The sequence below is a fragment of the Plecotus auritus genome (assembly GCF_963455305.1).
Source record: "Plecotus auritus genome assembly, chromosome: 2".
Classification (NCBI taxonomy): domain Eukaryota; kingdom Metazoa; phylum Chordata; class Mammalia; order Chiroptera; family Vespertilionidae; genus Plecotus; species Plecotus auritus.
In genome coordinates, this window is record NC_137771.1 from 179,092,746 (window position 1) to 179,103,172 (window position 10,427).

Below are 10,427 nucleotides of genomic sequence, written 5' to 3' on the forward strand. Positions count from 1 at the left end.
AAGCCAATGTTATAGTTAAGTTTCATGTATATATTTAGTTACCTGGATAAATTTACTCAATGTTGCATTGCAAATCTATTGTAAGTGTTATAAATGAAAAAGCAAAATTATTATTATTAATACTATTTTTAAAGCGTCACCTCATAAATATATGTCTGAGTCAGGAAATCAATAGCAAAACACATTTTTTTAAAATTTAAAAGTAAAAGATCTTATTTACCAAGTCAGCTTAATATAATTTAACTTCCATTAGCTTTTATCATTCATTTATAAGAGTCTTAAAACTACTCAGAAGGAAAGAAATTGCTAGTTGTTAGGTGTGTTTTTTTTTGTTTGTTTCGTGTTTTTTTTTTTTTTTTTTTTTTAATGATTCCAAGTTACTCTGAGTATAATTTTATCATGCTGTTTCCTGGGAGTCATAAATGTCACTACAAGTGCAATTTTTTGTTCTTATTTTGATTTCTATTGAATAAGCCTTTCCCTTTTCAGCCACTTAGTGTCACTCTATTGCAACCCAAATTATAGTCTAAATTACAAAGACAAAGCGCTCCTTTCCTCAGCCACAGTGAATTTGGACTTCCTGGAGCATAAATTGTTCCCTAGAGCATGTAAGAGTCAATCTTTCATTTTCTTTCACATTCCTCATTCAAGAGAATTTCTGGCAAAATTATGCAATGGGAAAAGAAATATTTTGCTTCTTCAACATCTCATTGCAGTTGTACTCTAAATTATTTTCATTATTCTGTTAAAAATCCAATTAATGATTAGTATGTCTAACATCTGAATAGAAAGTAAACACATGAGTATTAATAATATGCTGAAGTACCTGTAGCCATTTTCTGCATCTAGATGTTAACCATGTCAAACACTGTACTTGACATTTTTTCCAGCCAGACATCTGTAGATGAGCTACTGATTATCTAGATGTAATTTTGTTCAAAAATCTCCTAAGCAGTTTTATTTCCTGATGGAAAGACTAGTTCAGTCTCTTTATCCTGATGCATATTTCAAGCCCTCACAATCTGGTCCTCCATCCTTGCTTCTAGCCACATTGTAGCTCTGGTTGCCATTTTCCAACTGTGTCCTACAAAATCATGACTCTGTACCTTTGTTCGCTCTGTTTACACCTGAGGTGCCCTTGCACTTCAATTTACCTCTCTGCATCCTTCAGGATTCATCTTCAATATTGTTTCCTCCAGGAAACCTGTTATGAAATAAACATAACATTTTAAGCACACAACATTCAATGTCAGAAATATGTCATCATTCTCCAGTTAATACTAGTATTTTCCAAGTGTGGAGAAATGTTTTCTGTAATCCATGTTCCCCACAACATATTTCCTCTTATGTCTCATTGTCTATAACTGAGTCACTGGTCCAAATGGGAAGGAGATCACTGGACAGGTTAAAAGCACAGATGTCATACCATGGGTCATGTATCCTGCCTAAACCAATTATTAACAAAGTATATTAAAGGGCACCACAACGGTTTAGCCACTCATGGGAATGGAAGAAGAATATGTAGTTCAACAAAACCAGTGTTAAAAGAAGGAAGGAATAGATTTTGAATAGACAGTCATTGTTTTCAGCTCTTTATGATGCAAAATTGTTTTTTTTTAAATATATTTTATTGATTTTTTACAGAGAGGAAGGGAGAGGGATAGAGAGTTAGAAACATCGATGAGAGAGAAACATCGATCAGCTGCCTCCTGCACACCTCCCACTGGGGATGTGCCCACAACCAAGGTACGTGCCCCTGACCGGAATCGAACCTGGGACCTTTCGGTCCACAGGCTGACACTCTATCCACTGAGCCAAACCGGTTTCGGCACAAAATTGTTTTTTATGAAAATTCCAATTACGTTTTCTTTCCACAGTTATCAAAGAGAACCCATTCCAGTCAGGTTGTGTTAGCAATGAGGAACAGACTTGAGATTTCATCACTGTATCCCCAGCAATAGGCACACATTAGATACCAGCAAAGATCTGTGGAAGCAAATTCTGTTTGAGTGACATCACTGATATGCTACAATAACAGAATGATGACTCTAGCCCATGTCTAGAAGGCAGTAAAGTGGAAGTTAAAGGGAGAAAAACATTTGTGTATGCATACTGCTGGCAGTCACAGTCATTGTTTCTAATTTCAACTATAACTTCCTAGCTACATGAGCTTTGGCAAGTTACGTAAGTTTCATAGCTTCACTTTTTCCATCTGTAAAATGGGATGGCTTTACAAGAAATTAAAATAGGGTAAGGCTTAAGTGGATGTTTGTATATTGCTTAGCCCAGTGGTCGGCAAACTCATTAGTCAACAGAGCCAAATATCAACAGTACAACGATTGAAATTTCTTTTGAGAGCCAAATTTTTTAAACTTAAACTTCTTCTAACACCAATTCTTCAAAATAGACTCACCCAGGCCGTGGTATTTTGTGGAAGAGCCACACTCAAGGGGCCAAAGAGACGCATGCGGCTCGCGAGCCGTGGTTTGCCGACCACTGGCTTAGCCCAAAGACAGAGATTTAGTAATTAGTAGGTACAGTTAGTACAATCTTCTTGGATTAGAAAGCCAGGGCTGTTCGGTCGGTGCAGGGTATGAAAATAAAATAAGCTTTCTGGAGCATTATTCTTTCCACAAACCAAACAAATCCAGTTCCATACTGATATATGGGCCTAGCAAGACACATTTGCCCTTTATTAACTGTCATGGCAACAAAGTTAGCAAAAGTGATAAATTCTGAATTCTCCTATTTCCTCTTCTGGATTTAAAACAGCAAAAATACTTAAAAAGTATTTTTTGACTATTTGTTTTAAAGAAACGTGAAATCTAATTTTTATGCAAAAAGGGAAAAGGCAAGGCACCCCAAAATGAAAATATAGTAGGAAGTAATGTGAGATGTTAAGGGAAAACTATGTATTTATTTCTTCACGCATTCAAAAAGGTTTGAGTAGTGTTTTATAAAACCAAATTTGGAAGTTAGAATCCTAAAATTTTCATATTTGACAAGAAAAATGCCACTGAAATTTGTGAAAGGAACTAAGACATAGATTTTAATACCTATCACATTGTATTTAACAGAGCAATAAACTCAGCTGTTTAGCAACTGCAATGTTTATCCAACCGTTTTCAAAACACAACCAGAATTTGCAACTTTTAGCCGTTCAATAATGTTACCAGTTAATAAAACAACTCTATTCTTACTCACATCTAACCTAAGCATGCTTTGTCAATTATTACCATAAGCAGTAGCACTTACAGCAAATGTTTAACTCCAAGTTATGTCAAAGCACTCTTCGGAGTGATATAATTTGTGTTAAATCTGCAAAGGACTACATTTAATGGTTCATTTCAGACATGGCCTCTTAGTTGCTGGTACAATCTAGTAATGAATGTAGAACAAACCAATGTCAAGTTTTTTTCCATTCAAAATGCCTTAGAGACACCCTCTCCCCAACCTGATCAAGGTTCATCTAAATACTAGAGGCTCGGTGCACGAAATTCGTGTATGGGGGTGTGTGTCCCTCAGCCCAGCCTGCACCCTCTCCAATCTGGGACTCCTCGAGGGATGTCCAACTGCCTGTTTAAGCCCAATCCCTAAACAGGTTGTCGGACATCCCTCTCACAATCCAGGACTGCTGGCTCCCAACTGCTCGCCTGCCTGCCTTCCTGATTGCCCCTAACCGCTTCTGCCTGCCAGCCTGGTCACCCCCTAACAACTCCCCTGCCAGCCTGATTGATGCCTAACTGCTCCCCTGCCATCCTGTTTGCCCCTAACTGCCCTCCCCTGCAGGCCTGGTCACCCCTAACTGCCCTCCCCTGCAGGCCTTGTCCCCCCCAAATGCTCTCCCCTGCAGGCCTGGGTCCCCCCCCAACTGCTCTCCCCTGCAGGCCTGGGTCCCTCCCAACTGCCTTTCCCTGCAGGCCTGGTTGCCCCCAACTTCCCTCCTCTGCCGGCTTGGTCACCCCTAACTGCCCTCCCCTGCTGGACTGATCTCCCACAACTGCCCTCCCTTGCAGACCTGCTCCTTCCCAACTGCCCTCCCCTGCTGACCATCTTATGGTGGCCATCTTGTGTCCACATGGGGGCAGGATCTTTGACCACATGGGGACAGCCATCTGGTGTGTTGGAGTGATGGTCAATCTGCATATAACTCTTTTATTAGATAGGATAGAGGCCTGGTGCATGGGTGGGGGCCAGCTGGTTTGCCCTGAAGGGTGTCCCAGATCAGGGTGGGGGTTCCCTTGGGGCATGGCGCGGCCTGGGTGAGGGGCCTGTGGTAGCTTGCAGGCTGGCCACGCCCCCTGGTGACCCAAGCAGAGGCCCTGGTATCTGGGGTTTATTTATCTTCTACAATTGAAACTTTGTAGCCTGGAGCAGAGCCAAGCCTTCTGCTTGCTCCATGGCTGCAGCCATTTCTATTGGGATTTATGTATCTTCTGTAATTGAAACTTTGTAGCCTTAAGCGAGGCCTGGGCCTGCCAGGGTGTGCGGAAAGCTTGGCTTCCTCCATCGCCGGGGGCAACCCTAGCCTCCTGCTCTTTCCAGCTCTGTGGCTGCCGCCATTTCTGTTTGGGTTTATGTATCTTCTATCATTGAAACTTTGTAGCCTTGAGTGGAGGCCTAGGCCAGCAAGGGCAGGTGGAAAGCTTGGCTTCCTCCATTGCTGGGGAAACCCAAGCGAAACCCAAGCCTCCCTCCTGCTCTCTGTGGCCATAGCCATCTTGGTTGGGTTTATTTGCATATTTGCTCCTGATTGGCTGGTGGGCTTGGCTTGTGGACATGGCTTGTGGGTGTAGCAGAGTGATGGCTAATTTGCATATCACTCTTTTATTAGATAGGATTGTGTCTTTGTAACAACCCTGATCCCTTTCTTCCTTCAGCATTCTTTTTTCTGATTGACACTCTCTTGTATACTTGTAACCTGTTGGTCAGTAAAATTCCAGCAAAAAATAACCTAAAATTTTACTTATTTTTCCTCTTTCACAATAGCTAGAAAATGCCTTCATTATAGAGGAGTGCCTGGTCTCCAGTTCCCACAGCAGCTTTCTCTTTAGTCAGCCAGCTGCTTGTGATGCTGTTTAGCCAGTCTCTCCACCAGCTCATTCACTTATTATTAATTAACCAATTAGTTCATCTATTCAACAAATATTTACTGGGGGCTTCTAGTATGTGAAAAGCACTCTTTTAGTAGATACTGGAGTTACATGGTGAACACAAGAGGCAAAATTCCCTTTCCTCACTTAAGTTTTTCTTCCAGAGGAGAACAATCAATAATGATCATAAATGTAACATGAGAAATAGGCATTTCCCAAAATTCTTGGGAAAACATAAATTACAGAAAAAGGATAGGAAGTGTCGGCCAGGGAAGAGGTTGTTGTAAGATCAGGTATGGTAGTCAGGGAAAGCCTGTCTGAGAATGTAGCATTTGAGCATCTGAGCATAGGTGAGGGAGTAAGCCATATGGACAAATGAGTAGGTGCCCTGCCGATGGAAGGAACAGCAAATGCAAAGGCCCAGGAGAATACCTGGGGATTTCTAGGAAAAGCAAGGAGGCCAGTGTACCTGGAACAGAAAGACTCAAGAAGAGACCAGTAGAACATGAGGCCAGAAAGAAAAGAGAGGACAGACCTTGTGAGGTTTTGTAAGCCACTTCAGAGACTTCCTTTTTTCACAAAGGGAAATATGAAACCACTTGAGTTTTGTGCAGAAGAGTGACAGGATCTAACTTATAGAGAAGAACATCACTGTGATTGCTATGTTAAGAGTAGATTGTGAGCAGGCAAGGTAAAGCAGAAAGACTTGCTAGGAAGCTATTGAACTAATTCAGGTGACAGATGATGGTAATTGGTGAGTAATTCAGGTGAAGAGTTTCTGGCGAAGGTAATAAAAAGTGGTGGGGATTGTATATATCTTGAAAGCAGAAACTACAGAATTTGCTGGTTGATGGTAGATTACCATCTATCTCTATGAAAGAGAGAGCTCAAAAATGTTTACAAGTCTTTTGAGCCTGAAAACCAAAGTAAAAGATTTACTGATATAGGAAAGATCTATGGGAATAAACAGGCAGAGGAGAGATGGGAAAATCAGAGGCTAGATTTGAGGAAGGTTTACTTGCAGACGTCTAATAGACACATCCAAATGGTGACATAGAGTCGGCAGTTGGTTAAACAAATTCAGGAAAGAGATCTGGACTGGACATATGCATTTTGGAGCTGTTAATTTATAGATGAAAATCTATGAGACTGAATAAAATTCCCCAAAATGTGAAAGTATATAGAAAAGAAAGAAGTCAAAGCTCAGTCTTAGGGTGGCCCTAACATATTAAGTCTAAAGGGATGAGGGAAAATGGGAGAAAGCGGTCAATAAGGTGGGAGAGAAATCAGTAAATGTATTTTCTGGAAGCCAGGTGAAGAAAGTAAAGGAGAAGTGAGAACCCATGTCAAAAGCTGGCAATTAGATCAAGTAAGATGAAGACTGAAAATTGATCATTGGTTTAGCAATATAATCAATATTTCTTCTCACTGGGGAGAAGAAGCAAATGATTAAACGGACAGCCAGACAAGCTGCCTTACTTAAAGTGCTCCTTACATAACCATGGCTCCCATCATTTTCATGAATTAATCTGATTTTTAAATTCTTTATCTTGTTTTATTATGCTACAGTAATCAATTCCTTATGTCTGCGCCTTGTCTGATTTCATGTTAATATTTTCAAGTTGACTTTTACAAAAATTTTGTGAGAGAGATAAGCAGATGTTATTATCATTGTTTTGTAGAACATAGTTTGTAGAGAAGATCAATTCAGCCCAGGCCTTTTGACTATTAGAACCTTACCCTCTCCTTTAATTCCCATAAAAAGAGGGGCTGATGCTTCCTTTTTTTTTTTTTTATTGATTTCAGAGAGGAAGGGAGAAGGAAAGAGAGATAGAAACATCAATGATGAGAGAGAATCATTGATTGGCTGCCTCCTGCACACCCTCTATTGGGGATCAAGCCTGCAACCTAAGCATGTGCCCTTGACCAGAATCGAACCCAGGACCCTTCAGTCCTCAGGCCAACACTCTCTCCACTGAGCAAACTGGCTAGGGCTGATGCTTCCTTTCTTGTTCTTTGGACCTTTCTTGATGCATTGCTCACTTCTTTTCATACCTTCTATTTATTCTTACTTAATCCCTTGAATTTCGGTCCCGGATTTTTTTGAACAGCTGCACACCATGACCTTTAAGGACAAATATCAGTATGACTTTAGAGCTTCATGGAATTTAGACTTCTGCCAGGTTCCAAATCCAGAGGCTAGTTTTTATATCCCCTCATCTCCAGCCTTTCCTACAGGATTTACTTCCTCCTAGCATAGGAGAAAATCTGGGTATTATTATCAGCACTGTACCATTAAACATGCATCTACCATTCTCTGTTACAGAGATGAGGATTACAGGGTCTAACATCCAAGTACCCAATAAATCTTGTGATTGTAATCTCATATATTATCACAGTATATGTCCTCTTTCTTCTTCTTCTTGATTTTTTCTACGAGTTTTGCTTCCTTCCACCCTTATATTCAAACATTAGAAATCCATATACTATTAGCAAGGAGATCATATGATTATGAATAGCCATCATCCATGTTCAGGTTGACAGCCCAGTGATGGTAACTCACTACCATAAATTTATGCACATAAGCATGCACGGGTACAATTATAGGCTTAATCACAAATTTTAAATAATAAAATATAAATTACAAAAATCATGCAGGCAGTGGATTGTATCACTGCCAAATTTCTGGTTGCCATATTGTATATTAATTAGGCAAGATGTTTCTATTGGGGACAACTGGGTGAAGAATATATGATACCTCTGTATTTTTTTTAAACTGCATGTGAATCTAAAATTGCATCAAAATAAAATGTTTTAAAAACTATGCAGGTAGAAAGACATTCATGGGCAGATTTCTTTTATGGAAACCATCAAACTGTTACGATGATGGGAAAGGAATGCACTAGGGCCGTGGTCGGCAAACTGTGACTCACGAGCCACATGCGGCTCTTTGGCCGCTTGAATGTGGCTCTTCCACAAAATACCACGGCCTGGGCGAGTCTATTTTGAAGAAGTGGCGTTAGAAGAAGTTTAAGTTTAAAAAATTTGGCTCTCAAAAGAAATTTCAATCATACTGTTGATATTTGGCTCTGTTGACTAATGTGTTTGCCGACCGCTGCACTAGGGAAACTATTGCATTCTACTTAGTCAGAATCTACAATGCTGGCCTTTCAGAGTGGAATGGGAAAGTCACAGAGGTAAACAGATAGACAGGAATCGGGCAAGAGAAAGGTGGTAATAAATAGATATATTTTTTTAATTTTAGCACCAAATATAGTAGTGTTTTTGCAGTATTACTGTGACTGTAGACCCACCTTCAATCAGCTGCCACACTCCCAGTCAGCCATCTGCTTTGGGATCATTTTTTTCATAAGAATTATTTAATCTATGTAGCTGGTCACGGTTTCAGCTTTTAAAGCTAAACCAAACATGCTGCCCTTGTTTCCATTCCATTCTTTTTTAGTCATCTGACCTTCCCTTCCTTCCCTAGGAGTCCGTAAGATCATTGACTCCACCTACGGAAGTGAGGCTTCTGACCCACCGCCTAATAAATAAGTTCACAAGTGAAAAGCCCATTTTTCATTCTATTTAATTACAGGCTTCAGAGACACTCAGAATGAAGGGTGTCTTAGGGACAAATAATACTGTAGGCTTGGTTTACTTATCTTCTATTGGCATTGGCACCAAGCCCTTCCTGTGCTTTGAAATTCATGGCTGTGTCTGTGGCTGCATACTAAACAGACCGAGGCCACCACAGCCTGCTTAGCGTCCAGATGCAGTTCGGCTAATCCATACACCTTAATGGCCAGTTCAGTATGGTAGTTGAGGTAACTAATATGGCTGGTTTGTTTCTAGAGCAATATATGTATGTGATCATAAATAAATTAATATATTGTCATATGAATTGGATTCAGTGAACTCTATGGGGCTTGAACTACAACATGCTTGTTCTGAATTCTAGATGATTTGAATTTGCCTATAGAAATGTCTGTATAAAATGAGTAAATTACATATAGAGAATTCGTTTAAAATTAAACATACAAGAAACTAACAGTGAAAAGTAAATTTACCTTCTACCCTTATTTCCTGACTCTCCCTTTTATTTTTTATATACATTTTTATTGATTTCAGAGAGGAAGGGAGAGAGAGATAGAAACATCAATGATGAGAGAGAATCATGCACACCCCCCACTGGGGATTGAACCAGCAACCCAGGCATGTGCCCTGACCGGGAATAGAACCGTGACCTCCTGGTTCATAGATCGACGCTTAACCACCGAGCCACGCCAGCCTGGCTCAGACTCTCTCTTTTACAGTTTAATAGTTTCAAGCAGAGACAGTCTATGAATATATGAGTATATATGTTTAAGTTTTATATGCTGAAAAAACAGTATAGCTATATTTGTTTATTTATTACATAAAAGGTAGCATGATTGTAGAACACAATGTTCTTCACTTTATTTTTTTTAATTAATAACTCACGGAAGCTTTTTCACAACAGCATCTGTGATCTTCCATTACCTTTCTAAACAGCGGCCTAGTATTCTGTTGAGTGGATATAATTATTTTGTATTTAATCAGTCACATTTTGATGGAGACTGGCTGTTTCCAATATGTTGTTATTAGCAAAAATGCTTCAGTGAACATCACTGCTTGTAATTATTTGTGCCACATGTAGTAATATCTGTAAGACACATCCCTGAAAGGATAATTCATGGCCAAAGGATATATTCAGGTTTTAGATTAAGAAATATTGCCTAATTGCCTTCCAGTGAGACTATACAGTTTTCCCAACCATGTGTGAGAAGGCTTGCCTCCCCACATCTATCTCCTCTCACTATATTATCAATTTTTTAAATTTGCCAATATGATTATACTTGTAAGTTATATTTCTCTAATTGTGAATGTACTTAGGCATTTGAACATTCTTTCCATCTAACCACTCGGTTGTTCATCATTCCCTAAATAACATCTATTCCACACTGCTTTGAAATGGCAGTAAAAATAAATCTCTATGTTTATTCTCATTTATTTCTAAACTATCCTTGTACAATAATCGTCTTGTTTATGTGCAACAGTACCAATTTTTATACATTTCTTTACTATTATAATATCTTAATATACAGTAGTTTATGCCTCTTCGTTGTTCTTTTTCAGAATTTTCCTAAGTATTTTGGCAAACATTTTTGTTGTCAGCTGTGTTGGAGTTGTTTTATTAAAATAATCATTGAAATATGACCTGTTTAAAAATAAGGTGTGATCATTATGAGGCAGGAAAAGCTTTATGCCCAAGGTTCAGTAAGATCTGGGACTAAAAACGATGTGTAGGAAAAG